We start from the raw sequence: 21,120 nt of genomic DNA on the forward strand, positions 1-21,120 counted from the left end.
GGCCACGCGGCCAGCGGTGACCATGCCCTGCACCTAAGATGGCCGCCCTCGGCCCCAGCGCGACCCAGGCCTAGTCACGCCATGCCTGGCTGGGGGTTGGAGAGCTCCCTGTCAGCAGGAGAGGGAGGAGTAGTTTCTATCACACCTCTGGCCTCCTCTCGAGAGATGGGTTTCAATCGCCCCTCCAGCCTCCCTGAGGGCTGGCTCCACGCCTGCTGTGTGTCTGGGATCTCTCCAGACCCCGACTTGACAGGATCAAAGGACCGTGTTGCAGGAAACCCCAACAAGCGACCCGAGGTGCTAAGACCCCTGCCTGCGAGGACTTCGGACATCAAAGAGGAGTCGACCTATAACAAGGGGTGCTCTGGGACTATCAGGCAGATTGAATCCTGGAACTAAGAGAGCCCTGCTGACGTGGTCGCAGCTGAACAAACATCATCGAAGAAACGACTGGAACCTTGGAACCTTGTGAGCCCTGCAGACATCGTCGCGGCTCCACCCAGCAGAGACGGACTTCTGCCCTGAATCATATGAGCCCTGCTGACGTGGTCGCGGCTCCCCTTGTTACCTTGAGAACTCTGAGCCCTGCTGATCGAATCGCGGCTCCTTGACGATCGTAAGACCTCCGATATCCTTGCCCGAGCCCTGCAGACTTGGTCGCGGCTCAGAGACTATTCTGGTCCAGCTGGACCCCAAAGATCGTATTGTATCCCCCGGCTCGAGGATTGAGAGCTGTGCTCCGGATACGCACCTTCATTGACCCCGATCCTAAGACTGTACCGCTACCCCTACCCCTACCGAGACTCTTTGAGCCCTTGCTCTACTTGTACATAGGAATATTACGAATCATAAAGGTCCTTATATTGCTAGATAATGAATACGTCTTCCGAATCTACGGTGTGGTGTCTCTTTGTTGAATGGTGCTACTTCAGCGCATACGATCCTAGATACGAGACCCTGCCCAGAAGGGTCTCCCGCCAGTGCTCGGCTGCATTTCCTAGGAGAGGTGGGTCGCACGGTGGTCAGGTACAAATTCTGTCCTTCCCCGAGACCGCCCCTTCTAACAGTACCCTTTTCCCCGAAGAACTAACAGACCTAATAGCATGGTTCTCCTTGACAGACACCAAAGACGTGTTCTTGGATGACCTCAATATCCACTGGAACATTCCAGAAGACTCCACTGTCCAGAACCTATCCAACCTTCTGGAAATATATAACCTCAAGCAACTCTGCAATAACCAACTCACATCAAAGGTGCAACACTGGATGCGATCATTACCAACAATGAACTGATCTCTAGGAGCGACTTCTCCTCTTGACTGGTCCGACCACCACCTCATTCTGTTCAGGTTTGACGCACTTGTCAGACACTAACCTATTTGTGATGACAAACCTAAACACTGGACCAGAAGCATCAAAGAAGTCCCTTTAACCGAACTTGAATCCAGGATTCATGCCCATCTACAACTCCAACCCTCCACTTGGACGACCGATGATCCCACTAAACACTTTATTTCAACAATGACAGAGGTTTTAGACCAAGTAGCTCCACTTAAACTCAAACAAATGAGGTGAAACAAATCTAAACCCTGGTTCAACGTGGATCTTAATAACGAAAGGCGTCATCTCAGACAAACAGAAAGGTCTTGGAGACTAAACCCTTCAACCTTGCACCAAGCGCAACTTAGATCTGCTTGCCAGGCATACAAAAAACACATTTCAGTGAAAAGTCATCTTTCTTCTGTATCCAACTAGATCTGGTGAAAACAGACAGAGAACTCTTCACCATTGTCAAAAGCCAAACAAACTGCACTCCCTCTCAAGAAATCAAAGCCACCAATGAGCGATGTGAAGAAATTGCCACCTTCTTCACTAACAAAGTCTCAAAAATTGATCAATCCTTCATCCATACCGCTAACCCTCCTTACCTCTTAACCTGCCCCTCTTTAACCACCCGTGACCATTCAGAAAGAGTACTTACCTAGGACAATCAGGTCTGCCTCCAGCTAAAAAACAATGCACATTGGTCCGGCTTTCAGTTAATGTCGGAAAACCAGCTCTTAAGTATAATTTCTAACCTAAAACCTCCCTCTCACACTACGGACACCCTCCCATCCACAATTATAAAAGAACTCAACCACATAATTCCCCCTTTCTCGATAAAAATCATCAACGCCTCTCTCACCTCAGGCTGTGTCCCTGACTCCCTTCAATTAGGACAAATCACACCCATTCTCAAGAAAGCTGGGGCCGACCTTAATGATCTTAACAACCTCAGACCTATCTCTAACCTCCCATTCCTTACAAAAACATTGGAAAAATGCGTTCTCCACCAACTCAACAAACACATTGATGAGTTTAACCTCCTCAACGCCTTTCAATCAGGATTCAGGAAAGGCTGTAGCACAGAAACAGCGATGCTCAACTTCTCTGACAATATTCACAAGGCCCTAGACGAAGGTGATGCCGGCCTACTCATCCTTATTGACCGATCTGCGACATTAGAAAGAGTAAACTATCCAGCCCTTTTGGAGACCCTGTCGAAACGTTCCGGCATTAATGGCACAGTACTAAAATGGTTCACCTCCTTCATTCAACACCGCTCGCAACAAATTAAAATCAACTCCTGTCTCTCAAAGCCAACTAAAGTCCACTTGGGGTCCCGCAAGGCTTGATCCTCTCCCCGTCCCTCATCAATCTCTTCATGGAGCCCCTCACAATCATCGTGAAAAAAACTGGAGTAAATTACCACCTATACGCTGACAGCTCCCAGCGACATCCAACACCTCAATGTCACTATAACCGAGATCCAAACTTGGTTCAACGTTAACCACTTAAAGCTCAACCCAGATAAAACGGAACTGATCCTATTCTCTCCAAAAGGCAACCATCGTCCTTTCCAAGAGTGGATCAAGAATCTGGTTGCCCTAAACTGCCCCCTCGTCCTATCTGACTCAGTTAAGTCTCAAGGCATCACCCTTGACAAGAACTTATCAATGGAGGCCCACATCAAAAACTCTGCAAAAAGTGCTATTTTCTGTCTAAAACACCTCAAGAAATTGAAATCTTTTCTACCCCACGATGACCTCAAGACAGTACTCCAATCCCTAGTTCTCTCTAAAATTGACTACGGGAACGCCATCTTTACAATGACTCCAAAAGCTCACCTAGCCCCTCTAAGGGCAGTGCTGAACATGGCCGCTCAACTCATATCTGGAGTTAAAAGATTTGAACACATCACTCCAGCTCTGAACTGCCTCAAATGGCTTCCCATGGAAGGAAGATGTATCTATAAGCTGGCCGCCTGCATAACTCACAAAACCCTCCACTCTCCTGCCCCCAACTACCTGAACAACAAACTGGTAAGAGCAGGTCAATCCAGAACTCTGAGAAGCTCCAACTCACTCCTTCTCATTCCACCAAAAATGAAAAAGAAAACCACCCAGCACCGATCGTTCTCGGGCAACGCTCCTAGGATATGGAACGCTCTCCCTGGAGTCCTCAGATGCAACTCCTCCTTCTCCTGTTTCAAAAGGGACCTGAAACTCCATCTCCTTAACAAATACTTTCCTGACCAACGTGAACTAACCTAGACTTCAATATCTGAGTTGACTCCTCTCTCTCTGAACATTCAAGGATAGTGATGACCGGACTGTGTTAACCACCTTTTGTTTTGTTCTCTCCCTCTCCGATGCACTGTTTACTTATTTTTCATGTTGTATTTTTGTATCTCTGGTTTGCTTCCTTACTGCCTGCCCACTATGTAATGCAATTTCCTTCTGTTTTTACATTGTGTATGTAAAGAGCTCTGATACCTACGGGTCAAGCTAGCGCTATAAAAAACTTTGAAATTAATAAATAAATAAATAAATAAGGGGAGGAGCCGTGAATAGGGAGTGTTATGGAGGGGGTGTGGGGTATACACAGAGGTATGGAGTGAGGAGCAGGGCCTAGGGAGTGTTATGGAGGGGGTGTGGGGTATACACAGAGGTATGGAGTGAAGAGCAGGGTATAGGGTGTGTTACGGAGGGGTGTGGGGTACACACAGATGTACGGGTAGAGGAGCAGGGTATAGGGAATGTTATGGAGGAGTGTGGGGTATACACAGAGGTATGGGGTGAGGAGCAGGGCATAGGGAGTGTTATGGAGGGGTGTGGGGTAGTTACAGAGGTGTGGAGTGAGGAGCAGGGTACAGGGTGTGTTACGGAGGGGTGTGGAGTATACACAGAGGTATGGGGTGAGGAGCTGGTATAGGGAGTGTTATGGAGGGGTGGGGGGTAGTTACAGAGGTATGGAGTGAGGAGCAGGGTATAGGGTGTGTTACGGAGGGGTGTGGAGTATACACAGAGGTATGGGGTGAGGAGCTGGGTATAGAGAGTGTTATGGAGGGGTGTGGGGTATACACAGAGGTATGGGGTGAGGAGCAGGGTATAGGGAGTGTTATAGATGAGTGTGAGGTAGATACAGAGGTATGGAGTGAGGAGCAGGGCATAGGGAGTGTTATGGATGAGTGTGGGGTAGATGCAGAGGTATGGAGTGAAGAGCAGGATATATGGTGTGTTACGGAGGGGTGTGGGGTACACACAGAGGTATGGATAGAGGAGCTGGGTATAGGGAGTGTTATGGAGGAGTGTGGGGTATACACAGAGGTATGGGTTGAGGAGCAGGGCATAGGGAGTGTTATGGAGGGGTGTGGGGTAGATACAGAGGTATGGAGTGAAGAGCAGGATATATGGTGTGTTACGGAGGGGTGTGGGGTACACACAGAGGTATGGGTAGAGGAGCTGGGTATAGGGTGTGTTATGGAGGAGTGTGGGGTATACACAGAGGTATGGGGTGAGGAGCAGGGCATAGGGAGTGTTATGGAGGGGTGTGGGGTAGATACAGAGGTATTGGAGTGAAGAGCAGGATATAGGGTGTGTTACGGAGGGGTGTGGGGTAAACACAGAGGTATGGGTAGAGGAGCTGGGTATAGGGAGTGTTATGGAGGGGTGCGGAGTATACACAGAGGTATGGGGTGAGGAGCAGGGCATAGGCAGTGTTATGGAGGGGTGTGGGATAGATACAGAGGTATGGAGTGAGGAGCAGGGTATAGGGTGTGTTACGGAGGGGTGTGGGGTACACACAGAGGTATGGGGTGAGGAGCTGGGTATAGGGAGTGTTATGGAGGTGTTTGGGGTATACACAGAGGTATGGGGTGAGGACCTGGATATAGGGAGTGTTATGGATGAGTGTGGGGTAGACACAGACGTGTGGGGTGAGGAGCAGGGCATAGGGAGTGTTATGGATGAGTGTGGGGTAGACAGAGGTATGGGGTGAGGAGCTGGGTATAGGGAGTGTTATGGAGGTGTTTGGGGTATACACAGAGGTATGGGGTGAGGACCTGGATATAGGGAGTGTTATGGATGAGTGTGGGGTAGACACAGAGGTGTGGAGTGAGGAGCAGGGTACAGGGTGTGTTACGGAGGGGTGTGGAGTATACACAGAGGTATGGGGTGAGGAGCTGGGTATAGGGAGTGTTATGGAGGTGTGTGGGGTATACACAGAGGTATGGTGTGAGGAGCTGGGTATAGGGAGTGTTATGGATGAGTGTGGGGTAGACACAGAGGTGTGGGGTGAGGAGCAAGCTGGGTATAGGGAGTGTTATGGAGGTGTGTGGGGTTTACACAGATATGGGGTGAGCAGCTGGGTATAGGGAGTGTTATGGATGAGTGTGGAGTATACACAGAGGTATGGGGTGAGGAGCAGGGCATAGGGAGTGTTATGGAGGGGTGTGGGATAGCTACAGAGGTATGGAGTGAGGAGCAGGGTATAGGGTTTGTTACAGAGGGGTGTGGGGTACACACAGAGGTATGGGTAGAGGAGCTGGGTATAGGGAGTGTTATGGAGGAGTGTGGGGTATACACAGAGGTATGGGGTGAGGAGCAGGGCATAGGGAGTGTTATGGATGAGTGTGGGGTAGATGCAGAGGTATGGAGTGAAGAGCAGGATATAGGGTGTGTTACGGAGGGGTGTGGGGTAAACACAGAGGTATGGGTAGAGGAGCTGGGTATAGGGAGTGTTATGGAGGGGTGCGGAGTATACACAGAGGTATGGGGTGAGGAGCAGGGCATAGGGAGTGTTATGGAGGGGTGTGGGGTAAATACAGAGGTATGGAGTGAAGAGCAGGGTATAGGGTGTGTTACGGAGGGGTATGGGGTACACACAGATGTATGCGGAGAGGAGCTGGGTATAGGGAGTGTTATGGAGGTGTTTGGGGTATACACAGAGGTATGGAGTGAGGAGATGGGTATACGGAGTGTTATGGAGGGGTGTGGGGTACACACAGAGGTTTGGGTAGAGGAGCCGGGTATAGGGAGTGTTATGGAGGGGTCTGGAGTATACACAGAGGTATGGGGTGAGGAGCAGGGCATATGGAGTGTTATGGAGGGGTGTGGGGTTAATACAGAGGTATGGAGTGAAGAGCAGGGTATAGGGTGTGTTATGGAGGGGCGGGGGTACATACAGATGTATGGGGAGCGGAGCTGGGTATAGGGAGTGTTTCGGAGGTGTTTGGGGTATACACAGAGGTATGGAGTGAGGAGCTGGGTATAGGGAGTGTTATGGAGGGGTTTGTGGTAGATACAGAGGTATGGAGTGAGGAGCTGGGTATACGGAGTGTTATAGAGGAGTGTGGAGTATACACAGAGGTATGGGGTGAGGAGCAGGGCATAGGCAGTGTTATGAAGGGGTGTGGAATTGATACAGAGGTATGGAGTGAGGAGCAGGGTATAGGGTGTGTTACGGAGGGGTGTGGGGTACACACAGAGGTATGGGGTGAGGAGCTGGGTATAGGGAGTGTTATGGAGGTGTTTGGGGTATACACAGAGGTATGGGGTGAGGACCTGGGTATAGGGAGTGTTATGGATGAGTGTGGGGTAGACACAGACGTGTGGGGTGAGGAGCAGGGCATAGGGAGTGTTATGGATGAGTGTGGGGTAGACAGAGGTATGGGGTGAGGAGCAGGGTATAGGGAGTGTTATGGAGGTGTGTGGGGTATACACAGAGGTATGGTGTGAGGAGCTGGGTATAGGGAGTGTTATGGATGAGTGTGGGGTAGACACAGAGGTGTGGGGTGAGGAGCAAGCTGGGTATAGGGAGTGTTATGGAGGTGTGTGGGGTTTACACAGATATGGGGTGAGCAGCTGGGTATAGGGAGTGTTATGGGTGAGTGTGGAGTATACACAGAGGTATGGGGTGAGGAGCAGGGTATAGGGTGTGTTACGGAGGGGTGTGGGGTACACACAGAGGTATGGGGTGAGGAGCTGGGTATACGGAGTGTTATGGAGGTGTTTGGGGGTATACACAGAGGTATGGGGTGAGGAGCTGGGTATAGGGAGTGGCATGGAGGTGTGTGGGGTATACACAGAGGTGTGGATTGAGGACCTCGGTATAGGGAGTGTTATGGATGAGTGTGGGGTAGACAGAGGTATGGGATGAGGAGTTGGGTATAGGGAGTGTTATGGAGATATGTGGGGTATACACAGATGTATGGTGTGAGGAGCTGGGTATAGGGAGTGTTATGGATGAGTGTGGGGTAGACACAGACGTGTGGGGTGAGGAGCAGGGCATAGGGAGTGTTATGGATGAGTGTGGGGTAGACAGAGGTATGGGGTGAAGAGCAGGGCATAGGGAGTGTTATGGATGAGTGTGGGGTAGATGCAGAGGTATGGAGTGAAGAGCAGGATATATGGTGTGTTACGGAGGGGTGTGGGGTACACACAGAGGTATGGATAGAGGAGCTGGGTATAGGGAGTGTTATGGAGGAGTGTGGGGTATACACAGAGGTATGGGTTGAGGAGCAGGGCATAGGAAGTGTTATGGAGGGGTGTGGGGTAGATACAGAGGTATGGAGTGAAGAGCAGGATATATGGTGTGTTACGGAGGGGTGTGGGGTACACACAGAGGTATGGGTAGAGGAGCTGGGTATAGGGTGTGTTATGGAGGAGTGTGGGGTATACACAGAGGTATGGGGTGAGGAGCAGGGCATAGGGAGTGTTATGGAGGGGTGTGGGGTAGATACAGAGGTATTGGAGTGAAGAGCAGGATATAGGGTGTGTTACGGAGGGGTGTGGGGTAAACACAGAGGTATGGGTAGAGGAGCTGGGTATAGGGAGTGTTATGGAGGGGTGAGGAGTATACACAGAGGTATGGGGTGAGGAGCAGGGCATAGGCAGTGTTATGGAGGGGTGTGGGATAGATACAGAGGTATGGAGTGAGGAGCAGGGTATAGGGTGTGTTACGGAGGGGTGTGGGGTACACACAGAGGTATGGGGTGAGGAGCTGGGTATAGGGAGTGTTATGGAGGTGTTTGGGGTATACACAGAGGTATGGGGTGAGGACCTGGGTATAGGGAGTGTTATGGATGAGTGTGGGGTAGACACAGACGTGTGGGGTGAGGAGCAGGGCATAGGGAGTGTTATGGATGAGTGTGGGGTAGACAGAGGTATGGGGTGAGGAGCTGGGTATAGGGAGTGTTATGGAGGTGTGTGGGGTATACACAGAGGTATGGTGTGAGGAGCTGGGTATAGGGAGTGTTATGGATGAGTGTGGGGTAGACACAGAGGTGTGGGGTGAGGAGCAAGCTGGGTATAGGGAGTGTTATGGAGGTGTGTGGGGTTTACACAGATATGGGGTGAGCAGCTGGGTATAGGGAGTGTTATGGATGAGTGTGGAGTATACACAGAGGTATGGGGTGAGGAGCAGGGCATAGGGAGTGTTATGGAGGGGTGTGGGATAGCTACAGAGGTATGGAGTGAGGAGCAGGGTATAGGGTGTGTTACGGAGGGGTGTGGGGTACACACAGAGGTATGGGTAGAGGAGCTGGGTATAGGGAGTGTTATGGAGGAGTGTGGGGTATACACAGAGGTATGGGGTGAGGAGCAGGGCATAGGGAGTGTTATGGATGAGTGTGGGGTAGATGCAGAGGTATGGAGTGAAGAGCAGGATATAGGGTGTGTTACGGAGGGGTGTGGGGTAAACACAGAGGTATGGGTAGAGGAGCTGGGTATAGGGAGTGTTATGGAGGGGTGCAGAGTATACACAGAGGTATGGGGTGAGGAGCAGGGCATAGGGAGTGTTATGGAGGGGTGTGGGGTAAATACAGAGGTATGGAGTGAAGAGCAGGGTATAGGGTGTGTTACGGAGGGGTATGGGGTACACACAGATGTATGCGGAGAGGAGCTGGGTATAGGGAGTGTTATGGAGGTGTTTGGGGTATACACAGAGGTATAGAGTGAGGAGATGGGTATACGGAGTGTTATGGAGGGGTGTGGGGTACACACAGAGGTTTGGGTAGAGGAGCCGGGTATAGGGAGTGTTATGGAGGGGTCTGGAGTATACACAGAGGTATGGGGTGAGGAGCAGGGCATATGGAGTGTTATGGAGGGGTGTGGGGTTAATACAGAGGTATGGAGTGAAGAGCAGGGTATAGGGTGTGTTATGGAGGGGCGGGGGTACACACAGATGTATGGGGAGCGGAGCTGGGTATAGGGAGTGTTTCGGAGGTGTTTGGGGTATACACAGAGGTATGGAGTGAGGAGCTGGGTATAGGGAGTGTTATGGAGGGGTGTGTGGTAGATACAGAGGTATGGAGTGAGGAGCTGGGTATACGGAGTGTTATAGAGGAGTGTGGAGTATACACAGAGGTATGGGGTGAGGAGCAGGGCATAGGCAGTGTTATGAAGGGGTGTGGAATAGATACAGAGGTATGGAGTGAGGAGCAGGGTATAGGGTGTGTTACGGAGGGGTGTGGGGTACACACAGAGGTATGGGGTGAGGAGCTGGGTATAGGGAGTGTTATGGAGGTGTTTGGGGTATACACAGAGGTATGGGGTGAGGACCTGGGTATAGGGAGTGTTATGGATGAGTGTGGGGTAGACACAGACGTGTGGGGTGAGGAGCAGGGCATAGGGAGTGTTATGGATGAGTGTGGGGTAGACAGAGGTATGGGGTGAGGAGCAGGGTATAGGGAGTGTTATGGAGGTGTGTGGGGTATACACAGAGGTATGGTGTGAGGAGCTGGGTATAGGGAGTGTTATGGATGAGTGTGGGGTAGACACAGAGGTGTGGGGTGAGGAGCAAGCTGGGTATAGGGAGTGTTATGGAGTTGTGTGGGGTTTACACAGATATGGGGTGAGCAGCTGGGTATAGGGAGTGTTATGGGTGAGTGTGGAGTATACACAGAGGTATGGGGTGAGGAGCAGGGTATAGGGTGTGTTACGGAGGGGTGTGGGGTACACACAGAGGTATGGGGTGAGGAGCTGGGTATACGGAGTGTTATGGAGGTGTTTGGGGGTATACACAGAGGTATGGGGTGAGGAGCTGGGTATAGGGAGTGGCATGGAGGTGTGTGGGGTATACACAGAGGTGTGGATTGAGGACCTCGGTATAGGGAGTGTTATGGATGAGTGTGGGGTAGACAGAGGTATGGGATGAGGAGTTGGGTATAGGGAGTGTTATGGAGATATGTGGGGTATACACAGATGTATGGTGTGAGGAGCTGGGTATAGGGAGTGTTATGGATGAGTGTGGGGTAGACACAGACGTGTGGGGTGAGGAGCAGGGCATAGGGAGTGTTATGGATGAGTGTGGGGTAGACAGAGGTATGGGGTGAGGAGCTGGGTATAGAGCGTGTTATGGAGGGGTGTGGGGTATACACAGAGGTATGGGGTGAGGAGCAGGGTATAGGGAGTGTTATAGATGAGTGTGAGGTAGATACAGAGGTATGGAGTGAGGAGCAGGGTATAGGGAGTGTTATGGATGAGTGTGGGGTAGATGCAGAGGTATGGAGTGAAGAGCAGGATATATGGTGTGTTACGGAGGGGTGTGGGGTACACACAGAGGTATGGATAGAGGAGCTGGGTATAGGGTGTGTTATGGAGGAGTGTGGGGTATACACAGAGGTATGGGGTGAGGAGCAGGGCATAGGGAGTGTTATGGAGGGGTGTGGGGTAGATACAGAGGTATTGGAGTGAAGAGCAGGATATAGGGTGTGTTACGGAGGGGTGTGGGGTAAACACAGAGGTATGGGTAGAGGAGCTGGGTATAGGGAGTGTTATGGAGGGGTGCGGAGTATACACAGAGGTATGGGGTGAGGAGCAGGGCATAGGCAGTGTTATGGAGGGGTGTGGGATAGATACAGAGGTATGGAGTGAGGAGCAGGGTATAGGGTGTGTTACGGAGGGGTGTGGGGTACACACAGAGGTATGGGGTGAGGAGCTGGGTATAGGGAGTGTTATGCAGGTGTTTGGGGTATACACAGAGGTATGGGGTGAGGACCTGGGTATAGGGAGTGTTATGGATGAGTGTGGGGTAGACACAGACGTGTGGGGTGAGGAGCAGGGCATAGGGAGTGTTATGGATGAGTGTGGGGTAGACAGAGGTATGGGGTGAGGAGCTGGGTATAGGCAGTGTTATGGAGGTGTGTGGGTTATACACAGAGGTATGGTGTGAGGAGCTGGGTATAGGGAGTGTTATGGATGAGTGTGGGGTAGACACAGAGGTGTGGGGTGAGGAGCAAGCTGGGTATAGGGAGTGTTATGGAGGTGTGTGGGGTTTACACAGATATGGGGTGAGCAGCTGGGTATAGGGAGTGTTATGGATGAGTGTGGAGTATACACAGAGGTATGGGGTGAGGAGCAGGGCATAGGGAGTGTTATGGAGGGGTGTGGGATAGCTACAGAGGTATGGAGTGAGGATCAGGGTATAGGGTGTGTTACGGAGGGGTGTGGGGTACACACAGAGGTATGGGTAGAGGAGCTGGGTATAGGGAGTGTTATGGAGGAGTGTGGGGTATACACAGAGGTATGGGGTGAGGAGCAGGGCATAGGGAGTGTTATGGAGGGGTGTGGGGTAGATACAGAGGTATTGGAGTGAAGAGCAGGATATAGGGTGTGTTACGGAGGGGTGTGGGGTAAACACAGAGGTATGGGTAGAGGAGCTGGGTATAGGGAGTGTTATGGAGGGGTGCGGAGTATACACAGAGGTATGGGGTGAGGAGCAGGGCATAGGGAGTGTTATGGAGGGGTGTGGGGTAAATACAGAGGTATGGAGTGAAGAGCAGGGTATAGGGTGTGTTACGGAGGGGTATGGGGTACACACAGATGTATGCGGAGAGGAGCTGGGTATAGGGAGTGTTATGGAGGTGTTTGGGGTATACACAGAGGTATGGAGTGAGGAGATGGGTATACGGAGTGTTATGGAGGGGTGTGGGGTACACACAGAGGTTTGGGTAGAGGAGCCGGGTATAGGGAGTGTTATGGAGGGGTCTGGAGTATACACAGAGGTATGGGGTGAGGAGCAGGGCATATGGAGTGTTATGGAGGGGCGTGGGGTTAATACAGAGGTATGGAGTGAAGAGCAGGGTATAGGGTGTGTTATGGAGGGGCGGGGGTACACACAGATGTATGGGGAGAGGAGCTGGGTATAGGGAGTGTTATGGAGGTGTTTGGGGTATACACAGAGGTATGGAGTGAGGAGCTGGGTATAGGGAGTGTTATGGAGGGGTGTGTGGTAGATACAGAGGTATGGAGTGAGGAGCTGGGTATACGGAGTGTTATAGAGGAGTGTGGAGTATACACAGAGGTATGGGGTGAGGAGCAGGGCATAGGCAGTGTTATGAATGGGTGTGGGATAGATACAGAGGTATGGAGTGAGGAGCAGGGTATAGGGTGTGTTACGGAGGGGTGTGGGGTACACACAGAGGTATGGGGTGAGGAGCTGGGTATAGGGAGTGTTATGGAGGTGTTTGGGGTATACACAGAGGTATGGGGTGAGGACCTGGGTATAGGGAGTGTTATGGATGAGTGTGGGGTAGACACAGACGTGTGGGGTGAGGAGCAGGGCATAGGGAGTGTTATGGATGAGTGTGGGGTAGACAGAGGTATGGGGTGAGGAGCAGGGTATAGGGAGTGTTATGGAGGTGTGTGGGGTATACACAGAGGTATGGTGTGAGGAGCTGGGTATAGGGAGTGTTATGGATGAGTGTGGGGTAGACACAGAGGTGTGGGGTGAGGAGCAAGCTGGGTATAGGGAGTGTTATGGAGGTGTGTGGGGTTTACACAGATATGGGGTGAGCAGCTGGGTATAGGTAGTGTTATGGGTGAGTGTGGAGTATACACAGAGGTATGGGGTGAGGAGCAGGGTATAGGGTGTGTTACGGAGGGGTGTGGGGTACACACAGAGGTATGGGGTGAGGAGCTGGGTATACGGAGTGTTATGGAGGTGTTTGGGGGTATACACAGAGGTATGGGGTGAGGAGCTGGGTATAGGGAGTGGCATGGAGGTGTGTGGGGTATACACAGAGGTGTGGATTGAGGACCTCGGTATAGGGAGTGTTATGGATGAGTGTGGGGTAGACAGAGGTATGGGGTGAGGAGTTGGGTATAGGGAGTGTTATGGAGATATGTGGGTATACACAGATGTATGGTGTGAGGAGCTGGGTATAGGGAGTGTTATGGATGAGTGTGGGGTAGACACAGACGTGTGGGGTGAGGAGCAGGGCATAGGGAGTGTTATGGATGAGTGTGGGGTAGACAGAGGTATGGGGTGAGGAGCTGGGCATAGGAAGTGTTTTGAGGTGTGTGGGGTATACACAGAGGTATGGTGTGAGGAGCTGGGTATAGGGAGTGTTATGGATGAGTGTGGGGTAGACACAGACGTGTGGGGTGAGGAGCTGGGTATAGGGAGTGTTATGGATGAGTGTGGGGTAGACACAGAGGTGTGGGGTGAGGAGCTGGGTATAGGGAGTGTTATGGAGGTGTGTGGGTTTTACACAGATATGGGGTGAGCAGCTGGGTATAGGGAGTGTTATGGATGAGTGTGGAGTATACACAGAGGTATGGGGTGAGGAGCAGGGCATAGGGAGTGTTATGGAGGGGTGTGGGATAGATACAGAGGTATGGAGTGAGGAGCAGGGTATAGGGTGTGTTACGGAGGGGTGTGGGGTATACACAGAGGTATGGGGTGAGGAGCTGGGTATAGAGAGTGTTATGGAGGTGTTTGGGGTATACACAGAGGTATGGGGTGAGGAGCTGGGTATACGGACTGTTAAGGAGGTGTTTGGGGTATACACAGAGGTATGGGGTGAGGAGCTGGGTATAGGGAGTGGCATGGAGGTGTGCGGGGTATACACAGAGGTGTGGAGTGAGGACCTGGGTATAGGGAGTGTTATGGATGAGTGTGGGGTAGACAGAGGTATGGGGTGAGGAGCTGGGTATAGGGAGTGTTATGGAGGGGTGTGGGGTTCACACAGAGGTATGGGGTGAGGAGCAGGGTGTTTGTGGTTATGCAGGCAGGAGCTTCTGTTAATAGAAGGCAGGAGGTGGGGCGGGGGTGGCACCGCCCCCCCCCAGCCCTGGTCACTGATTTACAGCTTGTTATAAACAGAGGGAGGGGGGGGGGGATCCTCCCTTGCTAATCTCTGGCATTCCTCACATTCCTGTCTTCAGGAGTCTCGAGTGAGAGTCTCTGGGGAGGCGGCGAGGGGGGCCCTTATCAGAGCTGTCTGCACCCGGCGTGGCAGAGGGGGGAGAAAGAGATCTCGAGGGAGGGGGGCAGCATGTCAGAGGTGAGAGACAGAGCACCTGGGGAGGGGCACATTTATTTATTTGACGCGTTTGCGGACTTTACCCGAAGGTGTCAGAGGCGTCACAATGGGAACAGAACTGAGACATGAGGAGAAAATTACAAGGGGACAAATTACAAAAGCAAACGTTAAGTTACATGAGGCAAAAGTGACAATTGTTAGCAAACAAAATACAAGAGGTAGCAAACGGTGCATTACAGGAGGAAAAAGTGATGTGTGCAGGTTACAAAAGCGTACAAAGTACAAGTAGAGGTATAATATGAATGAAATGAAATGAAATGAAATGAAATGAAAGCAGGATTTGTATAGCGCATGGCTGCCCGAAAGCGTCCCAGCGCTGAGATTGCATATACAGCTGAGGTGAGAAAGAGGGGAGGGGACAAAGGGAAAGAAGGAAAAAGGAGTTTTATTGTGGGAAGAGGTGCGTTTTGAGTAGTTTTCGGAACTTCATGTAGTTGGGTTCGGCCCGAAGCTGAGTTGGAAGCGCGTTCCAAAGAGTAGCGGCTGTAACCGAGAAGCGGCGTCCTCCAGTGCGGGCTTTCTTTGCTCTGTGGACTGTAGCCAGGTTCCTTTGAGAGGAGCGGAGGGGCCTGTTGGGTTTGTAAGGGTAGATCATGGTCTTCAGCATTGGTGGTCCTAGGTTTTGCAGGGCCCTATGGGTGGTGCATAGGGCCTTGAATATGACTCTTTCTCGAATCGGCAGCCAATGGAGTGCTTTTAGTGCTGGTTTGGCAGATAGTCTCCGAGGTGTTCCTGTCAGCATCCGAGCAGCGGCATTCTGTGTTCTTTGGAGAACATTAAAGGTGGCTTCTGGGGCTGCCAGGAAGAGGGCGTTACTATAATCTAACCTCGATAGTATTAGTCCCTTTATAAGCAGTTTTTGAGATTGTGCGGGGAGTAGAGGGAGAATTTTCCTGGCTGAGCGGAGTAAGCCGACACAAGTGCCAGCAGTTTTTTTGGCCTGTGTCTTCATAGATAAATCCTGTTCTATCCAGAAGCCTAAACTCTTTAGTTCCGTCTTGGGCTGAGGAAGGGGACCTAGGCAGGAGGGCCACATGGCGGACGGGAGAGGTGACAATTGGTGACCCAGCAGCATAAGCTCGGTCTTGGAGCCATTGAGTTTTAACCTTGATTTAGACATCCACTCGTAGATTCCCTCAAGGCAATCATGGAGGTTTTTTATTTTTTCACCTTCAAGGGAAAAAGACACAACCATTTGGGTGTCGTCGGCATATGTTACAGTTTTTATCCCAAAGGGAATTACCACATCCTCCAGGGGGGCCATGTAGGTGTTAAATAGTGTAGGGCTCAATGAAGAGCCCTGTGGAACCCCACACTGGAGGTAGAATGGGTCGGATTTTATATTACCTTCACAGACCTGGAAGGTTCTGTCCTTCAGGAACGATGAAAGCCAGCTGAGTGCCTTGTCTCTCACTCCCAGGTTGAGTAGTCGCTGGATCAGGATCTTATGGTCCACCGTGTCAAATGCAGCGCTTAGATCCAGGAGGATCAGTAAAACCGATCCCCCTGAATCCAAGATGCATCTGGCTTCCTCGACTACCTTTACCAGGGCGGTCTCTGTCCCCTGCCCGGGGCGAAAACCTGTTTGTGATGGGCGTAGGAGATTGTTACTTTCAAGAAAGTTAGATAGTTGCTGGTTGACTAGTTTCTCTGCAATCTTACTCACACCTGGTAAGAGAGAGATTGGGCGCAGGTTCGAAAAATCTGAAGGGTCCTGGCCTGGCTTTTTTTGTAGGGCTTTGACGATCGCATGTTTCCAGTTTGGGGGAACTATTCCTTGAGTAAGGGAAGCATTGATAAGATTTGTTGCTAGGTGTGAAATGACAGGGCCAATTTGTTTGAGGATACGGATGGGGGCAGGATCGGTGGGTGAGCCACTTTTCATGCTTGAAAGAGTTTTCAGGAAATCTTCATTGGACAGTTGGTGAAAGCTATCTAAGGTCGGGCCAGTTGTGGAGGGCACCCGTTCCTCAGGGGGTTCATTGTTTGTTATGGGTGGGAGGGTTTGTAAGATATTGATGATTTTATTCTGAAAAAAGGATGCAATTTGATTGCATCTGGAAGTTGTGGGTTGCTCAGAGGAGGGTGGGTTAGGGGTTTTGAGTAACTCTTTAAAGATTTTATAGGTCTCTCTGGATGAGTTGGATGCATTTTTTATTTTTTCATTGAAGAAGGATGATTGTGCTGATTTTCGTGCTACTTTGTAGGTTCTCATAGCTTTTTTATATTCATCTTTAATGATGGGGTCCCAATTTTTCCTCCAGTTCCGCTCTTTGATCTTACAGATTTTTCTAAGATTCTTCAATTCTTGAGAGTACCATGGGGATTTGAAGGTGGTGGTTTTTTTAGTTAAGATTTTTTTGGGAGCAACTGTATCCAGAGTAGATGTGAGCCATTTGGTGAAGTTTTCGTCAGCTTTTATGGGGTCGAGGAGAGCAGAGGGGGCCGAGCTTATCAATTCTTGAGTCCAGCGCTCAAGTGAGAGTTTGGACCAAATTCTGTCATGTTCTCTGATGACATTAGGGGGGTGTTAGGATCAATTTGCCAAGTAAACGGAATGAGGAAGTGATCCGACCATGGTAGTGGAAGGGTTGGTCGTATTTCTATTTTCAACAGGTTGGAGAAAATAGGGTCTAACAGATGACCCTTGATGTGGGTTACCTCCGAATTTAAGAGGTGTAAGTCCAGTGATTTTAGTTCGGAGATAATGTCCTTTACGGTGCTGTCTGATCTGTCCTCAAAGTGGAGATTCAGGTCTCCCAGCAAGATAAAATTGGAGGTTGTGGTGCAGGATGAGGTCGTAAAGTCAAGGAGTGAGCCTGCAAAATTACCTAAATTGCCAGGTGGTCGGTATATGAGGGTACCCGAGAGGGATTTGTTAGGAGTAATTTGGAGGGAAAAGAGTGTGCTTTCGCAGTCATCGATTCCTCCTTCTTGTATCCTGCAATTAATGGAGTTACGGTAAACAATCGCTATACCGCCTCCTTTTCCCTTAGGTCTGTTAAGATGTTGTATCAGGTAACCATTAGGTAGCATATTCACCATGTCAGCTTCTGAGTGGGGTGTAAACCAGGTTTCCGTAAGGAAAAGTATGTCCAGATTGGTATCTTGAATTAAGATTTTGATTTCTAAAGAGTGTTTACAAGCGGATCTACAATTGAGAAGGGCAAGGCTAACAAGGTAAGGTGAGTGGCTAGTGGCTATCTGTGGGGATTGGCCCGGTGGCGGGGGTGAAGGGGTAACGGTAGGTGAGGCTGTGTCGAATTGTAAGAGGTAGTCCCGGGAGTGGACAATTCGATGATTATGGAAATTGGGCATAGTGGATGGCCCTGTGCCCGGCCTGGCCCGGACGGGCCCAGACGGGCTTGCCTCTGGCGCGCCTCCGGCGCGCCATCGGCGCGCCCGCTGCGCCCGCCCGCTGCGCGGACGGGAAGAGGACTTCATTTTGTAGTGGTTGGGGCGAAGTCGCCCAGCCACTAGAGCGCTGTCCAATCCCCCTTCAAAGATGGCGCCCGTGGAGTCAGTGCCTCGAGGGGTGTTGCTAAGGGAGACCGGGAGCCTTGAGAAGCTTCAAGTCATGCAATTATTCTGCATGAGAAAGCGGCTCGCTACGGTCAGAAGGTGCAATATAGCTTCTGCCACAAGTTATAAACAGTATTAACAGTGACACGTTAAAACAACAAGTGAGGTGTTTAAAAAGGCGCAAAGCGCTATTAAAAAGCGGCGCTTGTAAGATTCAGGTAGTAGTTTTGGATTCAAGGGTTTGGCCTCCCGGCTTCCGCCTCAGGAGAGATGCAATCAGGGAATGGAGAGGACCTGATTGGGAGCTCTTTTGTAGTGGTTGGGGCCAAGTCGCCCAGCCACTAGAGCGCTGTCCAATCCCCCTTCAAAGATGGCGCCCGTGGAGTCAGTGCCTCGAGGGGTGTTGCTAAGGGAGACCGGGAGCCTTGAGAAGCTTCAAGTCATGCAATTATTCTGCATGAGAAAGCGGCTCGCTACGGTCAGAAGGTGCAATATAGCTTCTGCCACAAGTTATAAACAGTATTAACAGTGGCACGTTAAAACAACAAGTGAGGTGTTTAAAAAGGCGCAAAGCGCTATTAAAAAGCAGCGCTTGTAAGATTCAGGTAGTAGTTTTAGATTCAAGGGTTTGGCCTCCCGGCTTCCGCCTCAGGAGAGATGCAATCAGGGAATGGAGAGGACCTGATTGGGAGCTCTTTTGTAGTGGTTGGGGCCAAGTCGCCCAGCCACTAGAGCGCTGTCCAATCCCCCTTCAAAGATGGCGCCCGTGGAGTCAGTGCCTCGAGGGGTGTTGCTAAGGGAGACCGGGAGCCTTGAGAAGCTTCAAGTCATGCAATTATTCTGCATGAGAAAGCGGCTCGCTACGGTCAGAAGGTGCAATATAGCTTCTGCCACAAGTTATAAACAGTATTAACAGTGACACGTTAAAACAACAAGTGAGGTGTTTAAAAAGGCGCAAAGCGCTGTTAAAAAGCGGCGCTTGTAAGATTCAGGTAGTAGTTTTAGATTCAAGGGTTTGGCCTCCCGGCTTCCGCCTCAGGAGAGATGCAATCAGTAATATCAATAAATGGCAGACACTCCAGCACAAGAACAAATGTTACGTAGGCAATGGTGGTACTTGTGCAAGTATCTAAAGCAAACAAAATGTAAGAGGTAGCAAACAGTGTGCTACAAGAGAAAAGTGACATGTGTATGTAACAAATAAATGGCAGGCTCTCCAACCACAAGAACACACTGGGAAGGCACTTCCATAGTCATGGAAGGTAGAATTCTCTATAATGGAGGGTCTTCCTTCAGATAATAGAGAGGGTGTGAATTACTTTTGGAAGTGTCTTTGAAGGAGGAGAGCTTTGAGGTCAGTTTTGAAGGCCTGGGAGGAGGCGGTGGTCCGGAGCTGAGGCGGAAGTGAGTTCCAGATTCTCACTGCGTCGCCTGAAAAGGATTGGGCCATCGATCTTTCCTTCTTGAAAGTGGGAGGTTCAAGCAGTAGATTCTCCGCATTGCGAGATGGTCTGGAGCCTCCAGAGAGTTTCAGTTTATTCCTCAGTCATGGCAGAGGGGAGAGATACAGAGCACCTGGAGGGCGTGGCAGAGGGGAGAGATACAGAGCACCTGGAGGGCGTGGCAGAGGGGAGAGATACAGAGCACCTGGAGGGCGTGGCAGAGGGGAAGATACAGAGCACCTGGAGGGCGTGGCAGAGGGGAAGATACAGAGCACCTGGAGGGCGTGGCAGAGGGGAAGATACAGAGCACCTGGAGGGCGTGGCAGAGGGGAAGATACAGAGCACCTGGAGGGCGTGGCAGAGGGGAGAGATACAGAGCACCTGGAGGGCGTGGCAGAGGGGAGAGATACAGAGCACCTGGAGGGCGTGGCAGAGGGGAAAGATACAGAGCACCTGGAGGGCGTGGCAGAGGGGAGAGATACAGAGCACCTGGAGGGCGTGGCAGAGGGGAGAGATACAGAGCACCTGGAGGGCGTGGCAGAGGGGAAGATACAGAGCACCTGGAGGGCGTGGCCGAGGGGAGAGATACAGAGCACCTGGAGGGCGTGGCAGAGGGGAGAGATACAGAGCACCTGGAGGGCGTGGCAGAGGGGAGAGATACAGAGCACCTGGAGGGCGTGGCAGAGGGGAGATACAGAGCACCTGGAGGGCGTGGCAGAGCACCTGGAGGGCGTGGCAGAGGGGAAGATACAGAGCACCTGGAGGGCGTGGCAGAGGGGAAGATACAGAGCACCTGGAGGGCGTGGCAGAGGGGAGAGATACAGAGCACCTGGAGGGCGTGGCAGAGGGGAGAGATACAGAGCACCTGGAGGGCGTGGCAGAGGGGAAGATACAGAGCACCTGGAGGGCGTGGCCGAGGGGAGAGATACAGAGCACCTGGAGGGCGTGGCAGAGGGGAGAGATACAGAGCACCTGGAGGGCGTGGCAGAGGGGAGAGATACAGAGCACCTGGAGGGCGTGGCAGAGGGGAAGATACAGAGCACCTGGAGGGCGTGGCCGAGGGGAGAGATACAGAGCACCTGGAGGGCGTGGCCGAGGGGAGAGATACAGAGCACCTGGAGGGCGTGGCAGAGGGGAAGATACAGAGCACCTGGAGGGCGTGGCAGAGGGGAGAGATACAGAGCACCTGGAGGGCGTGGCAGAGGGGAGAGATACAGAGCACCTGGAGGGCGTGGCAGAGGGGAGAGATACAGAGCACCTGGAGGGCGTGGCAGAGGGGAGAGATACAGAGCACCTGGAGGGCGTGGCAGAGGGGAGAGATACAGAGCACCTGGAGGGCGTGGCAGAGGGGAGAGATACAGAGCACCTGGAGGGCGTGGCAGAGGGGAAAGATACAGAGCACCTGGAGGGCGTGGCAGAGGGGAGAGATACAGAGCACCTGGAGGGCGTGGCAGAGGGGAAGATACAGAGCACCTGGAGGGCGTGGCAGAGGGGAAGATACAGAGCACC

Source organism: Lissotriton vulgaris, chromosome 7 (genome assembly GCF_964263255.1).
Source record: "Lissotriton vulgaris chromosome 7, aLisVul1.2, whole genome shotgun sequence".
Taxonomy (NCBI): Eukaryota; Metazoa; Chordata; class Amphibia; order Caudata; family Salamandridae; genus Lissotriton; species Lissotriton vulgaris.